The following is a 22797-nucleotide window of genomic DNA, read 5'->3' on the forward strand; positions in this document are numbered from 1 at the left end:
CTTAACTGAACTCAGCTGCTTATACTGAGGTATAGCAGCTTCATATAAGATAATAAGCTAACTCTTACCTAAAAATAATGGACCTTCTAGTTATATAACATGAGTGAAGAAAGCAAAAATGCAAGTGAAGAATTTTATCACACAGTGATAATCCCCACAAATAACTGTGCTTGAATTAATATGTCCTAAGAAGAACAACGGAGAAGGCAATGGCACTCCACTCCAGTACTGTTGCCTGGAAAATCCCATGGACAGAGGAGCCTGGTGGGCTGCAATCCATGGGGTCGCTAAGAGTCAGACACGACTGAGCGACTTCACTTTCACTTTTCACTTTCATGCATTGGAGGAGGAAATGGCAACCCACTCCAGTATTCTTGCCTGGAGAATCCCAGGGACGGGGGAGCCTGGTGGGCTGCCGTCTCTGGGGTCACACAGAGTTGGACATGACTGAAGTGACTTAGCAGCAGCAGCAGCAGCAAGAAGAACAAATGAATTAATAGTCTCTTTAAATTAGAAAACATGGAAAGAGTAGGGGAGGTCAGCAGAGGGCAGGAAATATTCTCACACAAGGCTTATTAGAGGCCTGAGAAACTTCTCACTTTCACTTACCTTAACTATTTTTTTACTTAAAGCATATAGTCAAAATGGTAGAAATAATTTTCATAAGTCTGTGTAAGCAAACTAGAAAAAGAAGCCTGTAACTATATACTAATAAGGGCCAAATAGTTGGATAACAGCAGTTTTAATGCCTTAGAGGAGGAAATTTGCATAAATGGAAAAAAGAAAACAGTTTGCACACCTATTGCACACACCATATATATTTGCTGAAATATGAAATAAAAGTTGAATAGTTATTATTGTTGTTTGCCTTTCTGTGATTGCAGAAATCCCCAGTAATTTTAATCATTAATTTTTGCTTGTTTTCAATATACTTTAAGACCCAATTCTTTATTTGCTTGCTAAGGGAAAAATAGCAAAACGATCATATACAAAAGTGTCTATGTGATACCTACTTAAGCTTTATACGTGGGGATAATTTTCCACCTAATTATTTTTAGTGAAGAACTTTTTCAGAATTGAATTGCAAATTGTACATATACATACTGAGTTTGATTTTCTCATTTAGAATACAGTCATTTTAATAGGAGACATAATTAAGGTAAAACATTCAGAGGTTTAAGAATAGATCCCAGCTCATGGATATTTGTTAGATGAATTCATTAATTTTGTGTTTTGCATCATAAAAGTTGAGCCATTAAAGTTATCTGAAGATTTACTCAAAGACATGTTCAAACCGTGATTTTTTTGTCCCATTCATCTCTAAAAAAAAATTTTTTTTTCCAGAGATACTCTTCACATTTGTTTCTTATTGTGACACAATAATTTGCAGGTAGACACAGTCAATAGTTGTTGTTGTTTAGTCGCTAAGTTGTGTCTGACTCTTTTGCGACCCCACGGACTATATATGGCCCCCCACGCTTTTCAGTCCATGGGATTTCCCAAGCAAGAATACCGGAGTTGGTTGCCATTTCCTTCTCCAGGAGATCTTCCTGACCCAGGAATCAAACCCAAGCCTCCTGCTTGGCAGGCAGATTCTTTACCACTGAGCCACCTGTGAAGCCTTTAGTCAATAGTAGATTTGGCAAAATTGCTCCCATAATTTCAGATCTCTATTTGTTTTAGAATATTGAATCTAGTCTGGCACTGTCAGCCAGATAGAGTGATTGTTTTATTACATTTAATAAGAACTGATTCTATGGCTCTGTTATCTCACACCCATATAACATTTAACTTTGGTATGTATGCACTTTTCTCTGTGTTAACATAGCAATGTCAACTATGTAGGTATTCTGTATCTGCTCTCCATTCATCTAAAAGATAACATGAATTAAGAGTTACAAAATTTAAAATAAAAAAGAGTATAATGAATTAGAAATTATTTGATTAGAAAACTGAACTTATATGTTACACTTTAATGATAATCAGAACTATGATAGTTTATATACATTATACCATTTAAACTTCTACCAATTCCCTTGGTAGATTGAATGTTTCATAGAGTTCAGAAAATTTGTTCAAGGTAACTAAGTCACGGTTTCAAGGAACCGAGATTGAATTTTCAACATATTATCCAATTAAATTAAATATAATACTTCTATTGAGGGGGTATCAGGCTTTGGGGCCACAGTTCCAAAAATTAAAGAAATTCTAGTTTGTAAAAATCCTCAATTTTTTTTTTTTTTTTACACACTGATGCTATTTTTGTGTATGCTGTGATGTGCTGGGCTTAGTTGTTCACTCATGTGCGACTCTTTGTGATATATTTTGTACAGAAGCATAGACAGTGAGCAGTATCAAGAGTTTCTGGTGAGATTATTGCATTATTAATTCTGATTTATGTTTTTTATTGCTGATTTAATATTTTCAAACTATATATATCAGAAGAGTCAATTATTTGTTTTAATATTTTAGATAGTATTCACGTGCCATGTGCTGTGCTTAGTCACCTCTGACTCTTTGCAACCCCATGTCTTGTGCCCCACCAGGCTCCTCTGTCTATGGGGATTCTCCAGGCAAGAATACTGGAGTGGGTTGCCATGCCCTCCTCCAGGGGATATTCCCAACCCAGGGATCAAACCCAGGTCTTCTGCATCGCAGGTGGATTCTTTACCCTCTGAACCTCCATGGAAACCCAAAAATACTGGAGTGGGTAGCCTGTCCTTTCTCTAGGGGACCTTCCCGACACAGGAATTGAACTGGGGTCTCTTGCATTGCAGATGGATTCTTTACCAGCTGAGCTACCTAGGAGGCCCATTTTTGTGTATCCTATCTTGCAAATCTTCTTTTAGCATTGTTAAGAGATATAGACAATTATTATCTTTGTCACTTTACTCCTGTAGTCTAATTTGATTATTTTTTTCTGATTACATTCAATACGGTGTTTTTATGTTCAATTTCCATTGGTTTTTCAGCATCACCAAAGTTTACAATGATGTGTCTAGCAACGCTTTTTCCTGTACTTATTGTATTTCTATTTCTGGGTAAATATTATATTCTATTGCACAAATTTGATTTTTATTATAGAGGCATGAGTAGCTAGCAATATTTTTAATATTACAACTGTTGTTTTAAGTGGCTAATATTATAAGTAGTGAATATGTTGTAAGCAATGAATATATCTTTGTGCTTAATATTTGAAATGAAGAAAAATTCATTAAATATCCACTTCTGGTTGTACTTCCCTTTATGAAGAGAATGTTGTATATTGCTGCCTGGTGACATTTGTCTTAACCAGGAAAATATTATAGAGGTGGTTAGCAGTATTAAGAGGTTTCTAGGATACCATGAGAAAGGATTGTTTCTAAGAGTAGCTTAGATCACTAAAGTAACTTCAGAGTAGGCTTCTGAATTTGATTCCCTTTGAATAGTTTTTCTTTTGATAATCTATGCATTAGAGGAGAGGCCAATTTTAAAACTGCATAAATATTATGGTTTTTTACTTTAAAATATAACAAAAGATAAGGACAGGCATTTCACAAAGCAAAAAATAAAAAATCATTAACCAACTTTTGAAGAATGTCCAATTTAATCATTTCACTAATATCCTTTTGGATATTATTTTTCAACATCAGCATATAATTAAAGGCTAATGTTGTTAAATATTGATAGTAGGGATACAGAGGTTTTTTTTTATTTTCCCCAGGTTTCTTTGAATTTTATATTAAAAAATTGGTGTTACTTTTATGATTAAAATATGCATGTCAACTACCTTTATTGAATTTATTTTAGTGGAAATCATGGGAACAGTGCATTTAAAATGCTTATTTTTAACCCTATTATACATTATAGCAATAGACTCAGATATAAAATATCATATATGAGTGATTATAAGAAGGCAAGAAAAATAATTAAAAATCATCAAAGTGTAAAAGAGAAAATAAAATGCCCAATTTACAGATGATATAACTTTCAGCACAGAAAATTCTAAGGAATCTATAAGCAAACTCCTAGAAATAATAAATGAGTTCAGAAAGATGACAGGCTACAAGATCAACACACAAAATAATCATTTTTTTGTGTTATAAAACATCTATTGCAATGGCTATTTTACAAAAAATAGTGACAACCCCAAATGATGAGGAGGATGCAGAAAAACTAGGTAACATGCATTGCTAGTGAAATATTAAATTGTATAACCACTTTGGAAATAGTTTGGTGGTTCTTTATTTCCATAAATTAACATATGCAATTATTATAGTGCTCAACAGTTATATCCCTAGATATTTTACCTCAGAGAAAACACATTTACCCAAAAGCCTGTGTACTAATGATCATATCCTATGAATTAATGGTCATATGCATTTAAAAAATTTTAAATTAAAGACAGTAGATACACTTCAACTGGTGAATGGCTTATATTATGGTTATAATATATTGATTCAATGGAATACAATTCAGCAATAGAAAAGAAAGGGCTGTTGATAACACACCAACTATGGTGAAACTCCTGTGAATTTTGCTTAGTGAAATAAACTAATCCAATAGTTACTTATTGTAAGATTCTATTTATACATTTTAAAATGAAAAAAAAATATATTAAATGAAGAACAGAATAGTGATTGCTATGGGTTGGATATGGAGCAGGAAGTAGGGGGTCATGATGGAAGTGTTCTATATCTTATGGCAGTGGGTATACAAACTTTTACATATTATGCAATTGTTTTGAACTAAATACACATGCATGCAAATCACACGCACAGATACACACCCCCCCCCAACTTTGAGTGCAGTTAAAACTGGGGATTTTGAGTAAGGTCAGTAGTTCGCACTGCTGTCAATATCCTGGCTTTGCAAGATGTTATCACTGAAGGAAACTGTACACGATCTCTTATGGTTTAAAAACCATTTTGTTTAGTCATTAAGTCGTGTCCAACTCTTTGTGACCCCACAGACTGTAGCCAGCCAGGCCCCTCTGTCCATGGGATTTCCCAGGCAAGAATACTGGAGTGGGTTGCCATTTTCTTCTCCAGGGGATCTCCTGACCCAGAGATCCAACCAGCATCTTTTGCATTGGCTAGTGGGTTCTTTATCACTGAGGCACCAAGGAAGCCCATATATGAATCTATAAATTAGCTCAATAAAAATTCAATCAAAAAATTTTAACGATGGAGTTTTTCCTATCACCCCAAAGAAACAAGGACGTCTTCTATCTTTTCCTCTAAATTTAGAGCAACATTTCATCTAAGCTAAACTTAGATTATCTAGTTAGTTTTTATTTGGGTACATATTGAAACATAATTAAGAATTTTTCTAATTCATTTTACTTTGAGATTTAGCTGATGGACTATACATGAGTCTGAGCAAACTCCAGAAAATGGTGAAGGGCAGGGAGGACTGGCGTGCTGCAGTCCATGGGGTCACAAAGAATCAGATATGACCTAGCTCCTGAAAAATGATGTTTCCATTTAAGTAATTATAATGAAAAATAATTTAAACTCCCATGTATTAAAGGTACTCAGTAAATTTTTAATTGTTAAATAAAATTATACACAGAAAGTCTATTTAAGTCTTATTGGCTACTTTTAAAACTCTATAAAATAGAGAAAGCTTTAAATATGTATTTCTGTAGGTAACTGTTCATAATATTGTAAGTCTCATAGGTAAAAAAAAAAATGGTGGAAATTTCTGCAGGATGTATGTGAAGTAGATGGGAACCTTTGCTTTGCTGGCTTTATGCAAATCCAGATCTGTAATCTCTTTCAAATCACTGTTGCAGCCTATTAAAATGTTGAATTTGCATTTTACTTGTGTTTTCCACTGAAAGGAAATGACTAAAACTCCTCTGTTTTCTAAGCATCATTTAATTTTGATTCTATAAATATACAAAAAGACATAGGACAATACCAGTAACATGTATTTTGTTCATCCACCCACCCATAATCATTTTGTCAATCAGAATTTTCCCCATAGACATCTGAAATTAATTGCAAGGAAGAGCACTTACAAATGATAATTTCCTTTACAGTCATCATTCTACAGTCTGTCTATTATTGCATTATACTGTCAAACAAATACATCATGTCACAAACCTATTTTCAAGTTGTTGACAAATTGCTGTTTTTGGACAACCTCAGAAATCCCATTGCCCAAAGAGATGACTATTCCAGAAACATCTGAAAAAATGACTACATTTCAGGCTGCTTTTTTTCTGGGTCCAAAAAAGCCATGACATTGTAGCTGTGACAAGTGACCTGTGAACACTGGGATTGAAGTTTAACCACTATTTTGATGTTCTGCCTATTATGTGTGTCATTTAAAACAAATACCAACTGTTACTCTTTTGTGCTTATTCAACACTCTACATTTATAAGCCAAAATCTATGCCAAAAATGCTCCCGATCCATTCAGCACAGTTGAATAATATATGGTTTTTACTAAGGTGGTAAAACAACTTTGGTACTATAAATATGTATATCAAAATATGACTTGTTTAAACTCCAGATGTTCATAGCATTTATAAAACAATCTTAAAATTTTTAAATATACTGCAAAAATAGTAGGAAAAAATAACCACAAGTCTGTAATGACAACTTTTAAGGAATATTGCTGCTGCTAAGTCACTTCAGTCGTGTCCGACTGTGCGACCCCATGGACTGCAGCCTACCAGGCTTCTCCGTCCATGGGATTCTCCAGGCAAGAACACTGGAGTGGGGTGCCATTGCCTTCTCCATTTAAGGAATATTAGGAGCTAATTTATTTAAATCAAAAGCACTCAGACCCAATGCATAGTAACTGGAGACCATTCAACCAAAAAACTGAAACTGCAAAGAACAAAGAGACAAAGTTTTCTTTGTTTTTAATCTGTTTTATGTTTCAAGAAGAGGGACAGGAAGGAAATTTCCAATTTACTGGGTTTTAGACCTTGCCTTTTGGAAAATGTATGGATCCCAGTAGTTAAGTCTTCATATATATATATATATATATATATATATATATATAATAATGTTCTTCCAACAGTTTTAAATGAGCATACGTGAATTCCCCTTGGCATTGATTGTCTTAGTCAACTGACTGGTTTGGCTGTGGTTATTTATAATTACTAATTATTTTCAAGGACAAAACAAATTATTACAAATAAATATAAGTAGAAAAAAACTACCTGGTCCAGCAACAGATAGTTCTATTAGTAGTTTTAGTTAGTTCTATCAGTAAGAATTAAAACTTTTGTTCTACTGGGAAAGAAGTAACAATCTCAGTCTCCAGTGAGCCTAAATTCCTGTGATGATCTAAATTTCAAAGAAAATTGTAGACTTCTGGCCATTGTCATACTGTAATAGCATCAAATCAAAGTTGACTAATATTTTATGTACAATAAATCTGGTGACAGACAAAAAATCCTGATTATGTACTGCCACTTCCCCATGCTATGACTGAGCTACCAGAAAACCTGTGATTATATATAGGTACATTGTATTTAATTTCATATTAATTTTCGCTTGGGTGCCCTTGGAGACTTGAGTCTGACTGCACTCCAAACTGTTTTCATCATTTTCCTCATACATATTCTTGCTTCTACATTTCCTCTCTTTCTACTTGGGCTCTTCATTTACCAACCAGCCATGTCAGAAATCTGGAAATTATGTTTGAGTCTAGTATTAAAGATCCCTTACATTTAATCTCAGACCATATCCTGTTTCTCCTAACTTCATAACATCTCTAATATTCATAATCTTTCTTATCAGTTTCTACTCCTTTATTACTTGCAATAATCATCTCATTGGTCTCTGTATCAGAACTTTTGCTCTATCTTCCCCAAAGTACCTGTGTCAATCTTCCTCAGTTGCAAATGTTTCATATTTCTCCTCAATTTAAGACACTTCACAAAGCCCAATTTTATACAGGATGAGATCCAAATTTCTTAATTTCTTCTTTACTTACCATAAGGTCTTATAACTTCTCATAGGTATTGCATTGCCTCAGATTAGTTATTTAATTTACCACTTTATATTCAGTGTATTTACTAATACCTGACACATAGTAGATGCTTAAAAATATTTATTGGATGAAACAAAATATCTTTTACTTTGCTTTTCTCACTGCCTATGCTCAAACTAAGCTTTTTGCTAATGTAGCTTTCTCTGAAATGAATGCCCTTCTTTTGCCATGTTTGATATTTATTGATTGTCAGTTATTTGAAATCAAAGGCTAGTTTTTTTTTTTAATTTCCAATGCCATTTACTAGTTCAATGCTTCATTTTTTAAAAGATTAACGTATTTTTGATTAAAAATATAGAGTCATTCATATATTTATTTTCTTCAGCACTTTTATTCCTAAATTTAAAAAAATTAAATTAGTAAAGAAGATGTAAAAGTGACTTGTGGGGAAAAGTGTTTTATAAGACAAGCAATGGATATGGAGAACAGTGTGTTGCACTTTGTAGTTCAAACAAAGCAAGCCGTGGGAAGCAACTAAAAGGGTTTCAAACAAGGAAGCAATATGATTATGTTTTGAAAATATGGCTTTGACAGACTGGAAAATTCAGTAGAAAGATATAAAATTGGAAGCTAAGAAAACAGTTAGGAGGGTATATCTAAGGGAGTAGACCAGAGGGGATGATGATTTGTACTTGTGATTTTGCCAAGGCATGAAATTTGAAACAAGAAAGGGAATGCATGAAATAAAAATGGGAAAATTTCAAAACATCAAAAATGATTCCCAGTTTTCAACTTGAACAACTAGACTGATTGAGGTCTTGTGCTAACAGCAAATATTATAGATAGATTAAGTCAATGGCATAGATTATTATAAGCCATGCATTTATAAAGGAAACCATGACAAATTAATGGAGAGTAAAATGAGTATTCAATATATGGTATTGGGGCAATTTGTTAATTATTTGTGTTAAAGGCACCTAATATTTTTAACTTCCCATATCATATCATATTTTTAAAACCTTGTTAAACAAATGAAGATACAATTGAAAATGGGTAAAAATGAAAGAAAATTAAACTAAGTGTCAAACTTTTTGAAGAAAAATACTAAAATTCAAAGTGATAAGAAGTATCACAATTAAAGGTAGACATACTTGGTTGCAACATAAGAACCAAAATATTTAGCGTATAGTATGTAATCCAAGTTGATTTTCAAAAAATCTATTTGTAGAATGTGGCCAAGGGATAATACAGTAAAAGTGCATTAGTAGAAATTAGGAAAATAAATAAAATTAATGTTCAAAAATAGGCAAATAATTTGGTCATAATTCACACACACACAAAAAGAAAACATAACAAATATGTTCATGCTTTCTAAAAATTAATATAAATTGAGTATAGATATATGTTTGACCATAAATTACCATACCAGAAACAAAACTAGTGGCCATTCTAGTGAAAAAGCAACTTTCATATAGTAACAATGACACTTATACATTTATCATTAATTTGATCATAGGCTATGTTTGTAACACCTGAACCTGAAACTGATAATACACCATTAAGTGCTGACATATATAAGACCATGGTCATTTGATGGGCTATGATCATTGTTAAGATATTCTTAAAAGGGAAAAGCCTATGGTATACAGATGACACAGAAGTTTATGCACAATACTAGTGAATTATACTTTAAAATACTCTATATTCAAAAACTTTAATGTGGTAAAAAGATGCATTCCAATTCCTGAACTTAAGGCAGACTAGATATTTTTAAATGGTCTACCACTACAAAATTAATTACTTCTTTCATGGCTCATCATTTGGTTTCACTGTTTATAAAAGAATCAGCAGCACCCCTCCTCAATTTTTTAAAAAGATTAATAAATATTTAAGGAATTTTTAAGTGGCATAAAAAATAAGCAACCAAGAAAACACATTCTGAAATGATCATTTGAAAATTAATAAAAATAAAACATTGAGGAATAGAAATAAAATAATTGACATCAAAAATTCAATGAGTAAAAAAGAAAATTAGACACAGCTAAAGAAAAACTTAATAACTCAACAGACATTTTTAAACTATTCAAAATGTAGCCTCAAAAGATAAAAATTTTAAAATATTTGTAAGTGAGGTTAAGAAATATGAGTACCTACTGGGAAAGTTTACATGTCTAATGAGCATCACCAAGAAAACATAGAAAGAAGATAAGAAAAGGCAATATGAACAAATAATACATGAATAAAAACAAAAACTGATGATGAATCTACAGAAACAAGTATAATGTATATTAAGCATGATAAACTAAAAGAAAACTATGATGTAAACCCATTGTACTGGAACTGAAGAACACTGAAGTAAAAAATTTCCTGTAAATAAATGGCAGTTAGGTGATTAGCACACTTTAAAACAGAAATCAGCCCTGTAATCTCTTCAAAAAGAAACTGATCATAAAACCTGAAATTTTTGCACTAAAAATCATCTTTCAAGAACAAAGGAAAAACAAACACATCAGTTCAGTTCAGTTCAATCGCTCAGTCATGTCCAACTGTTTGCGACCCCTGGACTTGACTGGTTGGAAGGGACTCTCAAGAGTCTTCTCCAACACCACAGTTCAAAAGCATCAATTCTTTGGGGCTCAGCTTTCTTTATAGTCCAACTCTCACATCCATATATGACTACTGGATAAACCATAGCTTTGACTAGATGTACCTTTGTTGGCAATATTTTCCATCAAACACATAAATATTTTCCATTAAAAATTGTACTTCATAGCACACGTGGTGCTAGTCAGAACAAACCCACCTGCCAATGCAGGAGACATGAGACATAGGTTCAATCCTCAGTCAGGAAGATCCTCTGGAGGAGGAAATGGCAACCCACTCCAGTATTCTTGCCTAGAGAATCCCATGGACAAAGAAGTATGGCAAGCTATAGTTCATAGGGTCACACAGAGTCAGACCCGACTGAAGGGACTTAGCAAGCACTATGAAAATTACACAAAGAAAGCATCTAATGGACAAACTTTCAAAGAACCTAAGTGATATCTAAAAGTTTTAAATGAGAGAAGAAATTCTGAGCATGTAGTTCAGTTCAGTTCAGTTCAGTTCAGTCAGTTGAGTCGCTCAGTTGTGTCCGACTTTTTGTGACCCCATGAATCACAGCACACCAGGCCTCCCTGTCCATCACCAATTCCCAGAGTTCACTCAGACTCACGGCCATCGAGTCAGTGATGCCATCCAGCCATCTCATCCTCTGTCGTCCCCTTCTCCTCCTGCCCCCAATCCCTCCCAGCGTCAGAGTCTTTTCCAATGAGTCAACTCTTCGCATGAGGTAGCCAAAGTACTGGAGTTTCAGCTTTAGCATCATTCCTTCCAAAGAAATCCCAGGGCTGACCTCGTTCATAATGGACTGGTTGGATCTCCTTGCAGTGCAAGGGACTCTCAAGAGTCTTCTTCAACACCACAATTCAAAAGCATCAATTCTTCAGCACTCAGCTTTCTTCACAGTCCAACTCTCACAAGGCTACGAAAAACCATAGCCTTGACTAGACGGACCTTCGTTGGCAAAGTAATGTCTCTGCTTTTCAATATGCTCTCCGGGTTGGTCATAACTTTCCTTCCAAGGAGTAAGTGTCTTTTAATTTCATGGCTGCAATCACCATCTGCAGTGATTTTGGAGCCCCAAAAAATAAAGTCTGACACTGTTTCCACTGTTTCCCCATCTATTTCCCATGAAGTGAGGGGACCAGATGCCATGATCTTTGTTTTCTGACTGTTGAGCTTTAAGCCAACTTTTTCACTCTCCACTTTCACTTTAACCAAGAAGCTTTTTAGTTCCTCTTCACTTTCTGCCATAAGGGTGGTGTGATCTGCATATCTGAGGTTATTGATATTTCTCCCAGCAAACTTGATTCCAGCTTGTCATTAATCCAGCCTGGCATTTCACATGATGTACTCTGCCTATAAGTTGAATAAGTAGGATGACAGTATTTAGCCTTGATGCACTCCTTTCCCAATTTGGAACCAGTCTGTTGTTCCATGTCCGGCTCTAACAGTTGCTTCTTGACCTGCATACAGATTTCTCAGGAGGCAGGTAAGGTGGTCTGGTATTCCCATTCCTTAAAGAATTTTCCACAGTAAGTTGTGATCCACACAGTCAAAAAATTTAGCTTAGAAAGATTTAGCTCAATGAAGCAGAAGTAGATGGTTTTCTTGAATTCTCTTGCTTTTTCTATGATTCAATGGATGTTGGCAATTTGATCTCTGGTTCCTCTACCTTTTTTAATTCCAGTTTGTATACCTGGAAGTTCTTGGTTCACATACTGTTGAGGCCTATCTTGGAAGCCTATCTCGGAGGATTTTTGAGCATGACCTTGTTAGCTTGTGGTGTTGGAGAATACCCTTGAGAGTCCCTTGGGTTGCAAGGGGATCAAACCAGTCAATCCTAGAAGAAATTAATCCCGAATATTCATTGGAAGGACTGATACTGAAGCTCAAACTCCAATACTTTGCCCACCTGATGCAAAGAAGTGATGCTTGGAAAAGACACTGATGCTGGGAAACATTGAAGGTAGGAGGAGAAGGGGTCAACAGAGGATGAAATGGTTGGATTGCATCACCAACTCGATGGACATGAGTTTAAGCACACTCCGGGAGTTGGTGATGGATAGCTCCAGGAGTGGGTTTTGGACAGGGAGGCCTGGAGTGCTGCAGTCAATGTGGTCACAGAGAGTAGGACACAACTGAGGGGCTGAACTGAATTTGCTAGCATGTGAAAAGAGTGCAGTTGTTCAGTAGTTTGAGCATTCTTTGCACTGCCCTTTTTTGTGATTGGAATGAAAACTGGCCTTTTCCAGTCCTGTGGCCACTGCTGAGTTTTCCAAATTTGCTCCAAATTGAGGTCAGCACTTTTACAGTGTCATCTTTTAAGATATGAAATAGCTCAACTGGAATTCCATCACCTCCACTAGCTTTGTTTGCAGTGATGCTTCCTAAGGCCTACTTGACTTTGCACTCCAAGATGCCCGGCTCTAGGTGAGTGATTACATCATTGTGGTTATCTGAATCATTGAGATCTTTTTTGTACAGTCCTTCTGTGTATTCTTGTCACCACGATAATTGCTAAATAATATTTTTTAATGATTTTCATACTTTTTACAAGAGATTCATTTAAAATATAACAAAAAGATTAAAAGAGAAAATATCAGTAAAATACTAATAGAAAGATTTCTGTATTTATATTATTCAAAATATAATTTGGGGTTAAAAGTATTAAGAATAAAGAGGGCTCCTATGTAATAAGAAAACATTAACTCCCCAAGAAGCTTTATGAAGTCAAAATTTTCATGCACTGAATAAATTTTCACAAGATATAGAAAACAAATTTTGTTTAAATGACAAAAAACTTTTAAAATCTACCATTTGGGTGGGCAATATCAAAACGGCGCTCTTTGTTATTGATAGGTCAAAACATAATTCAAACAATAAAGTTGTAGATGATTTAAACTACTTAACAATATGCTTGATTGGTAGTGAGGGGCACTTGAAACACACCACCATCAAATCTAATGGATCCACATTCTTCTTGTATATCCAAAGAATATTTAAAAATGAATAATTACATATTTTTCAGAAACACTGCAAAAATTTTTTAAAATAATTAGAAACCACATCTTACCATTACAGAAATAAAATTAATAATCAATAATAAAAAGGCAAAAGAAGTAATTTGGATCAAAAAATAGAAAAAACTTAAATCATCAGTTTCTTAAAATGATGACGATTAAAAGATTGGGCTAAAGATCAGGACAGACAACTCCCAAAGAAAATATGTGTGTGTGTGTTAGTAGCTCTGTTGTTTCCAGCTCTTTGTGACCCTGTAAATGGAAGCCCGCCAGGTTCCTCTGTCCATGGGATTCTCCAGGAAAGAGTACTGGAGTGAGTTGCCATTTCCTTCTCCAGGGGATCTTCCTGACCCAGTGATCAAACCTGAGTCTCCTGCTCTGCAAGCAGATTCTTTACCATCTGAGTCACTAGGGAAGCCCAAAGAAGATATAAGAATGGAAAATGTGTTATCTTTATGAAAGATGCTCTGTTTTTCATAGAATGAAATTAAATACAACAACAAAGGAATACCACTAATCATCTATTAAAAATGGCAACAATCCAGTACACCAAATGCTGGCCTAGATATGGAGCTATAGGAAATCTCATTCATTGATGGTGGAACCCAAAATAGAACAGCCATTTTGGAAGACAGTTTGGGCTTCCTTTCAAAACTAAATATACTTTAACCCTAGAATCCAGAAATCATACTCCTTGGCATTAACCCAAAGGACTTAGAAAACTTATGTCCATACAAACATCTTCATGTGGATGTTTATAGTAGCTTTATTCATAATTGCCAGTACTTGGAAGCAACCAAGATGTCCATCAATAGGTAAATGGAAAAATAAGCTATGGTACATCCAGATAATGAAATATTATTTAATGCTAAGAATAAATGAGCTGTAAAGGCAGAAAAAGACATGGTGGAAACTTAAATGCATATTACTGAGAGAAGTCAATCAGAGAAATTTCTATACTGTATGATTCTAATTATATGACATAAGAGCAAAGCCATTGGAACAATAATATTAGTAGATACAGAGGATATGAGGAGAGAGGCATAGGCAGGGCAAAGAGGATTTTCAGAGCAGCAAAAATACTACGTATGAAAATATGATGATGAACATTTGTCAGTATGCATTTATCCAAATTCATAGAGTATATGTGCAGATACGTTACTGGATATATATTTATTTATATAAAATGTATATACGCGTGAATGCATATAATTTCAGAAACTAGATTATTAGGAGTTAGATTCACAGTTTTACACCTGAAGTCAAGAACCTTAAATGCCTAAATGTTTTCTTATTCAATGTTGTTGTTCAACTGCTAAGTCTTTGGGACCCCATAAACTGCAGCAGGTCCGGCTACCCTGACTTTTACTATCTCCCACACTTGGCTCAAATTTATGTCCATTGGGTTGATGATGTTGTCTAACCATGTTATCCTCTGCTTCCTTCAGTCTTTCCCATGTGGGAAAGGGTTTTTTTTCCAGTGAGTCAGCTCTTTGCATCAGGCAACCAAAGTATTGGAGCTTCAGCTTCAGCATCAATCCTTCCAAAGAATATTCAGGGTTGATTTCCTTTAGGATTGACTGGTTTGATCTCCTTGCAATACAAGAGACTCTCAAGAGTCTTCTCCAACACCACAGTTCAAAAGCATCAGTTCTTCAGCACTCAGCCTTCTTTATGGTCCAACTATCACATCCATACATGACTATTGGATAAACCATAGCTTTGACTACACAGACCTTTATTGGAAAAGTAATGTCTCTGCTTTTTAGTATTCCCATTTTATGACACAAAAATGAAAGTGAGCTATTAAAATTCACACAGCAAATGATTTAGACTAGAACTAATTAGTTATTTATATAAGAACTAATTGAGTATTTTGGCCTGAAAGTCTTATCTATCTGCTATATATCTCTATCTCTCTGTTTCTCTCCCTATACTAATACCATTAATACCTATATCTATACAAATATCTAGATCATCTATTTACCATCATCAATATTATGAGATTTTCTAGAAATGACAGCTGGTACTCTTTTCTGGATTGAATAGGGTGTTTTTCCATGTGTTACATAAGTAATTAATTGCACAACAGACTTTACTGAACAAAAATTTTGCCTTCAAAATTAAGCACCCTTTCAAAATTATACTCTTTTAAACCTTTATGCTGCCTATAATGAGTTAAATAATTAGTAAAACATTGGTTCAATTTTAAATGATTATGAATTGGTAAAATTAATATAGGTACATGCTAACAGAAACATTTGTATTTTAAAAACACTATTGTATTTCATAGATCAAATATTAGGTCTTTTATTCCTCAGAAGAAACAGAATCTCTTTCCAAAATCCTGCTGCTGCTAAGTCACTTCAGTCGTGTCCAACTCTGTGTGACCCCACAGACAGCAGCCCACCAGGCTTCCCCGTCCCTGGGATTCTCCAGGCAAGAACACTGGAGTGGGTTGCCATTTCCTTCTCCAATGTATGAAAGTGAAAAGTGAAAGTGAAGTTGCTCAGTCATGTCCGACTCTGTCCGACCCCACAGACTGCTACCTACCAGGCTCCTCCATCCATGGGATTTTCCAGGCAAGAGTACTGGAGTTGGGTGCCACTGCCTTCTCCATCCAAAATCCTAATACATCTCAAAACCCTAATCTTTTATATATTGTTTTATAAACTAACTAATCCAATGCATCCACCGATTTTATTTTTAAGTATTTCTTAACACATAGAGGGGAGCACTAGAAGACCATCTGATACTGACTTAACTATGCAAAAAGAAGTATAAATATGTATCTATCCACATTAACATCAAATGACTAAAAAATGGTTTCAACAATTCAAGTCACACTTCAGGAAAATAAAACAAACCAGGGCTAGTAAACTGAGCACCAATTTTCTGGCCCACTTGATTATAAAAGACTGAGACATTAAACTGTGCAAACTAGAGAAGAGCTGACACTACCTTAATTAAATTGATACAACTAGTGACACCCTGATAGTGTACTTGTCAGGGTATAAATTCTTGTAACATCAAATAAAAGTGACAAACTTCCCCAAGGACCTAATATAAGTTCTTCTAGAGGGGATTAGCTTACACAATTACTCCTGAGATATATTTCATTTAAATTACTTAGAGCCAAAGTGAACGGGGGCTAAGCTAAACCACGTGTCCCTCCTGCTGCATAGGCAGAAAACAAAAAGAGTCCTGGGAAATCTCATTGTACAACACTGACCAGATACAGAATTGTGGAGCAATTTCTTTTTACAATATTTAAATATTATAATTTAAGAAATCTTCAGGGGACTTCCCTGGCAGTCCAGCGGTTAAGACTTCAACTTCCAATGCAAGGGGTACAGGTTCAACATCTTGCGTTAGAAGCCGGAATCCCACATGCCTCACAGCCAAAAAACCAAAACATAAAACAGAAGCAGTATTGTAGCAAATTCAATAAAGACTTTTTAAAAGGTCCACATCAAAAAATATACAATATTGTAAAGTAATTATCCTCCAATTAAATAAATTTAAGTTTAAAAAAATCTTTAAAAAATAAGCTTCAGAGATACTATGGACATAGACATCGAAGGTCACTTTTATGGGAATGAATAGTTTTAGAATAGAGAAAGCTGTTGTGGTCATTTGCATCTCACTGCAAGCTCTTCATCTTGAGAAAGACTATTACGTGACTCCTACGGGAAGATCCCCTAGCAAAGGAAATGGCAACCCACTCCAGTATTCTTGCCTGGAGAATTCCACGGACACAGCTGCCTGGTGGGCTGCAGTCCATGGGGTCGCATAGAGTTGGACATGACTGAACAACTGAGCACTTGTGCACCCAAGTGAAGAATTTTAGTTTTCAAGTATACTTTCAACTTTCATTTCCAAGTCTCTGTGAAATGAAGTCTCACCTTGACAAAGCAGAACATGTGTCAACCGAAATCATGAAGGTTCCTGAGCTACCTGGATGGTGATTCTTATGAAACCAAGTGTTACTGTAACACTTGTCTCTCACCACTGAGATGCGATGGCCTTGCTGGTAGCGTGAAGACAGTGATCACCAGTACACAGTGAGAGGACGAAACACTGCCAGGCAGAGAGGCTTTCAGACTTCAGAAATTTACACTGAACAAAGCTGACAGCTTTGAAGAAGCATGCTAAAATTTGGCTGCTTTCCTCTGAGCTAGCATGCTCATACCTTTCAAAGATCAGGGCAATGCTGAGAGTTTACCTAGAAAAACATACTTCGGTGGCCAATTCAAAGAGCTGTAAGGTATAAAACATTAAATATTTATATGATAAACCGGGACTATGTGACATTATTTAAGAAGATGCACTAGGCTCCATCTGCTCTTAGAGTGTGAGGTCCCTTAACTTTTCAAGTTGCTTGTAATATATGACTATTTGGTGTGATTTCTATGTAGCTAATGTTTCCCTAAGACTTCTTTACTATGCACACTGATAGATGGAACCATAGCAGGCACCTATCAATATTATTTTCTAGGATTGACTAGTTAGACCTTATCCAGACACCAGGTTGTATAATAGAGAAGAGAAAAAAAGTGAAATAGACATGGACACTTTACAAAACATCTAGAATACTATTGGGTCTAGTCAGTACGGCCCCTCTTTGTACAGGATCCCCTACCATAGAAAAGTCTCTGTTTTACTATGTGTATCTACGCTTTTGTCCATCAATGTTTCTACTAAAGATGAAAAGGTCAAGAGGATATTGTTGAAGAGTTTCCCAAGACTCTATGGAAATAAGCTTCCTCTTAAACCACAGAAAGAACTTTAGCCTCTACCTCCCTCATAAAATGCATGACAGTTAGATCTGGAAAGAATTGAAGAACTCCTTGAGGTGGGCAAGTGGAAGAGAATGTTGGTTAAGTGCCATGGAACAAGTATAAGGTTATGGATTATTTTTTAAACAAATATCTGTACTTTAAATTTTTTCTTTATTTATTTTTATATTTTTGGCTGTGCTGGGCCCTCCTTGTTGCATGGGCTTTTCTCTAGTTGCAGCAAGTGGGGCTACTGTAGAGTTGCAAGGCAGAGAATTCTCATTGCAGTGGCTTCTCTTGTTGCAGAGCATGGGCTCTCGGGCCTGCGGGCTTCAGTAGTTGCAGCACAAGGGCTCAAAAGTTGCAGCTCTTGGGCTCCAGAGCACAGGCTCAATAGTTGTGGCACACAGGCTTTGTTGCTCCATGGCATGTGGGATCTTCCAGGACCAGGGATTGAACCCATGTCTCCTGCATTGGCAGGCTGATTCTGTACCACTGAGCCATGAGGGAAGCTGGTTTCTGGATTATTGATTCAATATGGTGTAACATCAGGATTCCTCACCTTGAACAGGGCCTTTCTGAGAGCATCTGTACTATTCCAGTGGCATAGAATCCCTCTGGTTATTCATGCTTTCCAAAGTTCATACTGAAATTTTACTGAAAGGTATATAGAAATGTGAGAAATAAACCCTTCTCTCAGTGGGCTCTTGTTTTATTTTATTTATTTCTCAAGAAGTCTAGACTCAGTGTCTCCTTTTTGATTGCATGGTGTTTTTAAAGCCAAAGAAAACAAATAGATCTATGTTGTATCGAGTAAAGTAAAACATACATCACACCTCTGCCACTACCCTGTTTTCTCTGAATTAAGAGATGATTGAAGTCATCTAGTATGGACATCTCTTCATTTTCCTCCTATCTTCCTTTTAAGCTCTCTGTATCTTCATTGTTTAAGGATGTGTCCTTTTTAAGAAAGTATGCATGTGTGCATGCTAAACTGCTTCAGTTGTGTCCAACTCTTTGCAACCCTACTGACTGTAGCCCTCCAGGCAACTCTGTCCATGGTATGCTCCAGGTAGGACTACGGGTATGGGTTGCCATGCCCTCCTCCAGGAGATCTTCCTGACCCAGGGATCAACCCCACAGCTGCTGCAGCTCCTGCATGGCAGGCAGATTCTTTACTACTGAGGTACCAGGAAAGCCCCTTAAGAAAATGTCCCTTCCTTTAAAGTTAGCTTTTCCACTTAACTTTTCTTTCTTTCTCCAAACTCATAGTTGTAAAATAATATCGTACCGATTATTTCCTTATATTTCATTTTCAAGATTTCTCTGTCCAGTGTGTCCTTCCTTCTCAGTCTTTACTTATGGTTGGGTCTCCATCTTCTAGAAAAAGTAATCTAGCCAACAACAAAAAAAAGACTTATTTTTCCCTCATGTATTCTTTCCCACTAGCATGTTTAAAACAATCTCTCTCCCCTCTCACTCACATACAACTCCATTACTAAATCCTACCACAATCTATCGCTTTGTTGACTATTTCTTGGTACCTCCATGACTACCACCCCAACCCAAGTCAAGTCTTCCTCCTGGTGGATTAAGATTTGCTCACTGGTCTCCCTGCTGTTGCCTTTTCTTTCCAAAGCAGCCTTAGGAGACAAGAAGACATATGCTGAATGTCTCTATTCAGCAGATAGTTATTCTTTTAAAACAAAAGTAATTCATGTACTTTTACTCTTAAGGAATGTTTAAAAAGTAGCTCTTTCACTAACCTTTGCCCTTAATATTAACCAATGTGAGTGGGCATCATTCGATCTCCTGGGGGCCCAAATGGAACTAAAAAAGAACAAAGAAAGGGAGAGCTCTCTGACTATTCCCTTGAATGGGGATATCTACTCCTGTCCTTGGACATTAGAGCTACTAGTTCTGGGGGCCTTGAATTCCATCTGTGGGATAAACCACTGACTCCTCTTTTTCTTAGGTCTTTGTACTGAGACTGAATTATACTGTGGCTTTCCTGGTTCTCCACTTGTGGATAATAGATTGTAGGACTTCTTGGCTTCCATTTTCCAATTCCAGTTCCTTGGCTTCCAATTCCAAAATATACGAAATCTTTTATATATATATATATATATATATATATATATATATATATATATATATATATATATAAACCCCTTTTGTTCTTTTTTTTTTTTTTTCCTGGAGAACACTGCTGTATTTACCCCTGCTGCTGCTGCTGCTACTAAGCCACTTCAGTCATGTCCAACTTTGTGCTATCCCATAGACAGCAGCCCACCAGGCTCCTCTGTCCCTGGGATTCTCCAGGCAAGAATACTGGAGTGGGTTGCCATTTCTTTCTCCAAATTTTCCCCTACAATTGCTTAACTTTTCTTCATAACCTATACCACCTCTGGATAATACCTACCTGTTTATAGTCTTTCATGAGATTTGAGTCAGTGTTAACAGGCTTTATTTACTGCTGTATCAAAAACAATGAGTAATGCCTGGCACATGGTAGGATCTCAAATATATTTGTAGCAAAAATTAATCACTCTTTTGAGGTTTGCTTTAGCATTATCTATATTCTTAACGACAAATGATAAACCACTTTCTGCCAGGAAAACTGAATTATCTGGGGGGAGAAAAACAGTCACTTTAGGTGAATTCATTTAAAATGTGAAACAATTTTCAAAGTATAAATAATGAGAAATGAGTTGTATTGGGAGGCTATCTTGAGAAATTAAACACATAAAATAGTTTGTTTTGTATTATATTATATTTGGGATTATAATAGCAGCTATACTCCAGATTCTAGAACCACATAATTCAATCATTAATATTCACAGAGGATATATTTTGTCACTGTATATTATGTGCAGTATTTCATACACACTTTACCATTCACTTAGCATTTTGAGGGTGACTTTTTGGGCAGACAAAGGTAAAGAAAAATGTGAAGGTCCATTGGTTTTCAAAAGATCCTATCAATAATCTTGTACTTAATTCACTCACAGTGGAAACTTCTCTTTTTTTTTTTTTTTTTGAGTATTAACAGGTCAAACTGTCAGATTCTAAGTAGTCAATGAGCTTGAGTGCAATTTTAAAGCTATTCCAAAATCACCAAATAAAATAATGAATATTTTTAAATGATTTGTTTGTTCACTTTGCTAAATACAGTATAGTATTGTATTTATAATACAAATATACATGAAATCAACAAATATTTTGACACCATTAGAAAGAATATGCCCTAAGCTAGTAGTAAGTGGCAAAAAATTTTTGAGAGATCACTTTATTATTAAATGCTTGTATGTTATAATGACTTTTGTTGGAAATTGGGGTGACTTTTTTTCCCACACACTTCAGGTTGTAAGATTCAAAGAAGTACACCATAATGCTCAGTAATTGTTTTGCAAATATTGATCATTTTCACTTGGAAAATATGGTTGGACATTTAGGTCTGAGTTCCATCTATGTTCTTCACTGCTAATAATATTTGTAGATAGTGACTTAATATACAAAGTTATCACCTGAGCACCTAATTAAGCTTGGCAAAATATATATCTCTGAGCTGTTTTTATGCCCTGAATGAATCATTTTATATCAATGTGACTAAAATTATACCAGTGAGGTACTGACTATGGAATTTAGCATGGAATTAGTATATGGTAATGTGTTATTTGGTTCAGAAGACCTAAGTAATAGATGTCCTTTGAGTTGAATGGGGAGATCATAGTTTAGAAAAAGACAATGAGAAAAACAAGAAGAGTGTCAGCAGTTGTTATATCTAACTGATGAGTGTGAGACAAACATCAAACTATGAAAAGCACACTTATTCCTGAAATAGGTATTCAGATAAAGAAAAGGAAGAAAGAAGAAATAAAATTCAAAGTACATGAACATGAGTCTTAAAGACTTATTAATCTAGTTTCTTGGATCTGAGTGTACTAATAAATGGGCACAATATTTTATTATCTATATCTTGCTCTCTTGTGGTAGATTATTTCTATACAGGTGATTGTATCTGATGAATCTCTGTAAGACAGAACTTCCCAAAAATCAAAGTGTTTTCAGGACATTAATAGATTTTGCCTAAAAAGTCCATGATCCTTTAAATATAAGAAACCATGAATTGAACAAAAGCAATAGAGTATTTGTTTTGCTTGCTTTGTTTTGTCATTGTTGATAGTGATTTTGGTGATGGTGAAGATGGAGTCAGGCATGAAAAAAATTGGTTTGATTTCTCTTTGCACAAACAAATGTATGTTTAAATTTCTTAATGGGGAAAATGAAATATGGAGTTACTAAAATTTATTTATCTATATAATACTTTAAAAGTTAAAATTATACTTTATGAAGAACTGCATTAAGGTTATTAAACTCCTGTTGTTGTGCCTATGTAGTTACCAAGTAGTGGTCTGAAAATAAACTGGTTTCTTGCACTTCCATAAAAATAGAACACG

Source organism: Bos mutus, chromosome 24 (assembly GCF_027580195.1).
Source record: "Bos mutus isolate GX-2022 chromosome 24, NWIPB_WYAK_1.1, whole genome shotgun sequence".
NCBI classification, from domain to species: Eukaryota; Metazoa; Chordata; class Mammalia; order Artiodactyla; family Bovidae; genus Bos; species Bos mutus.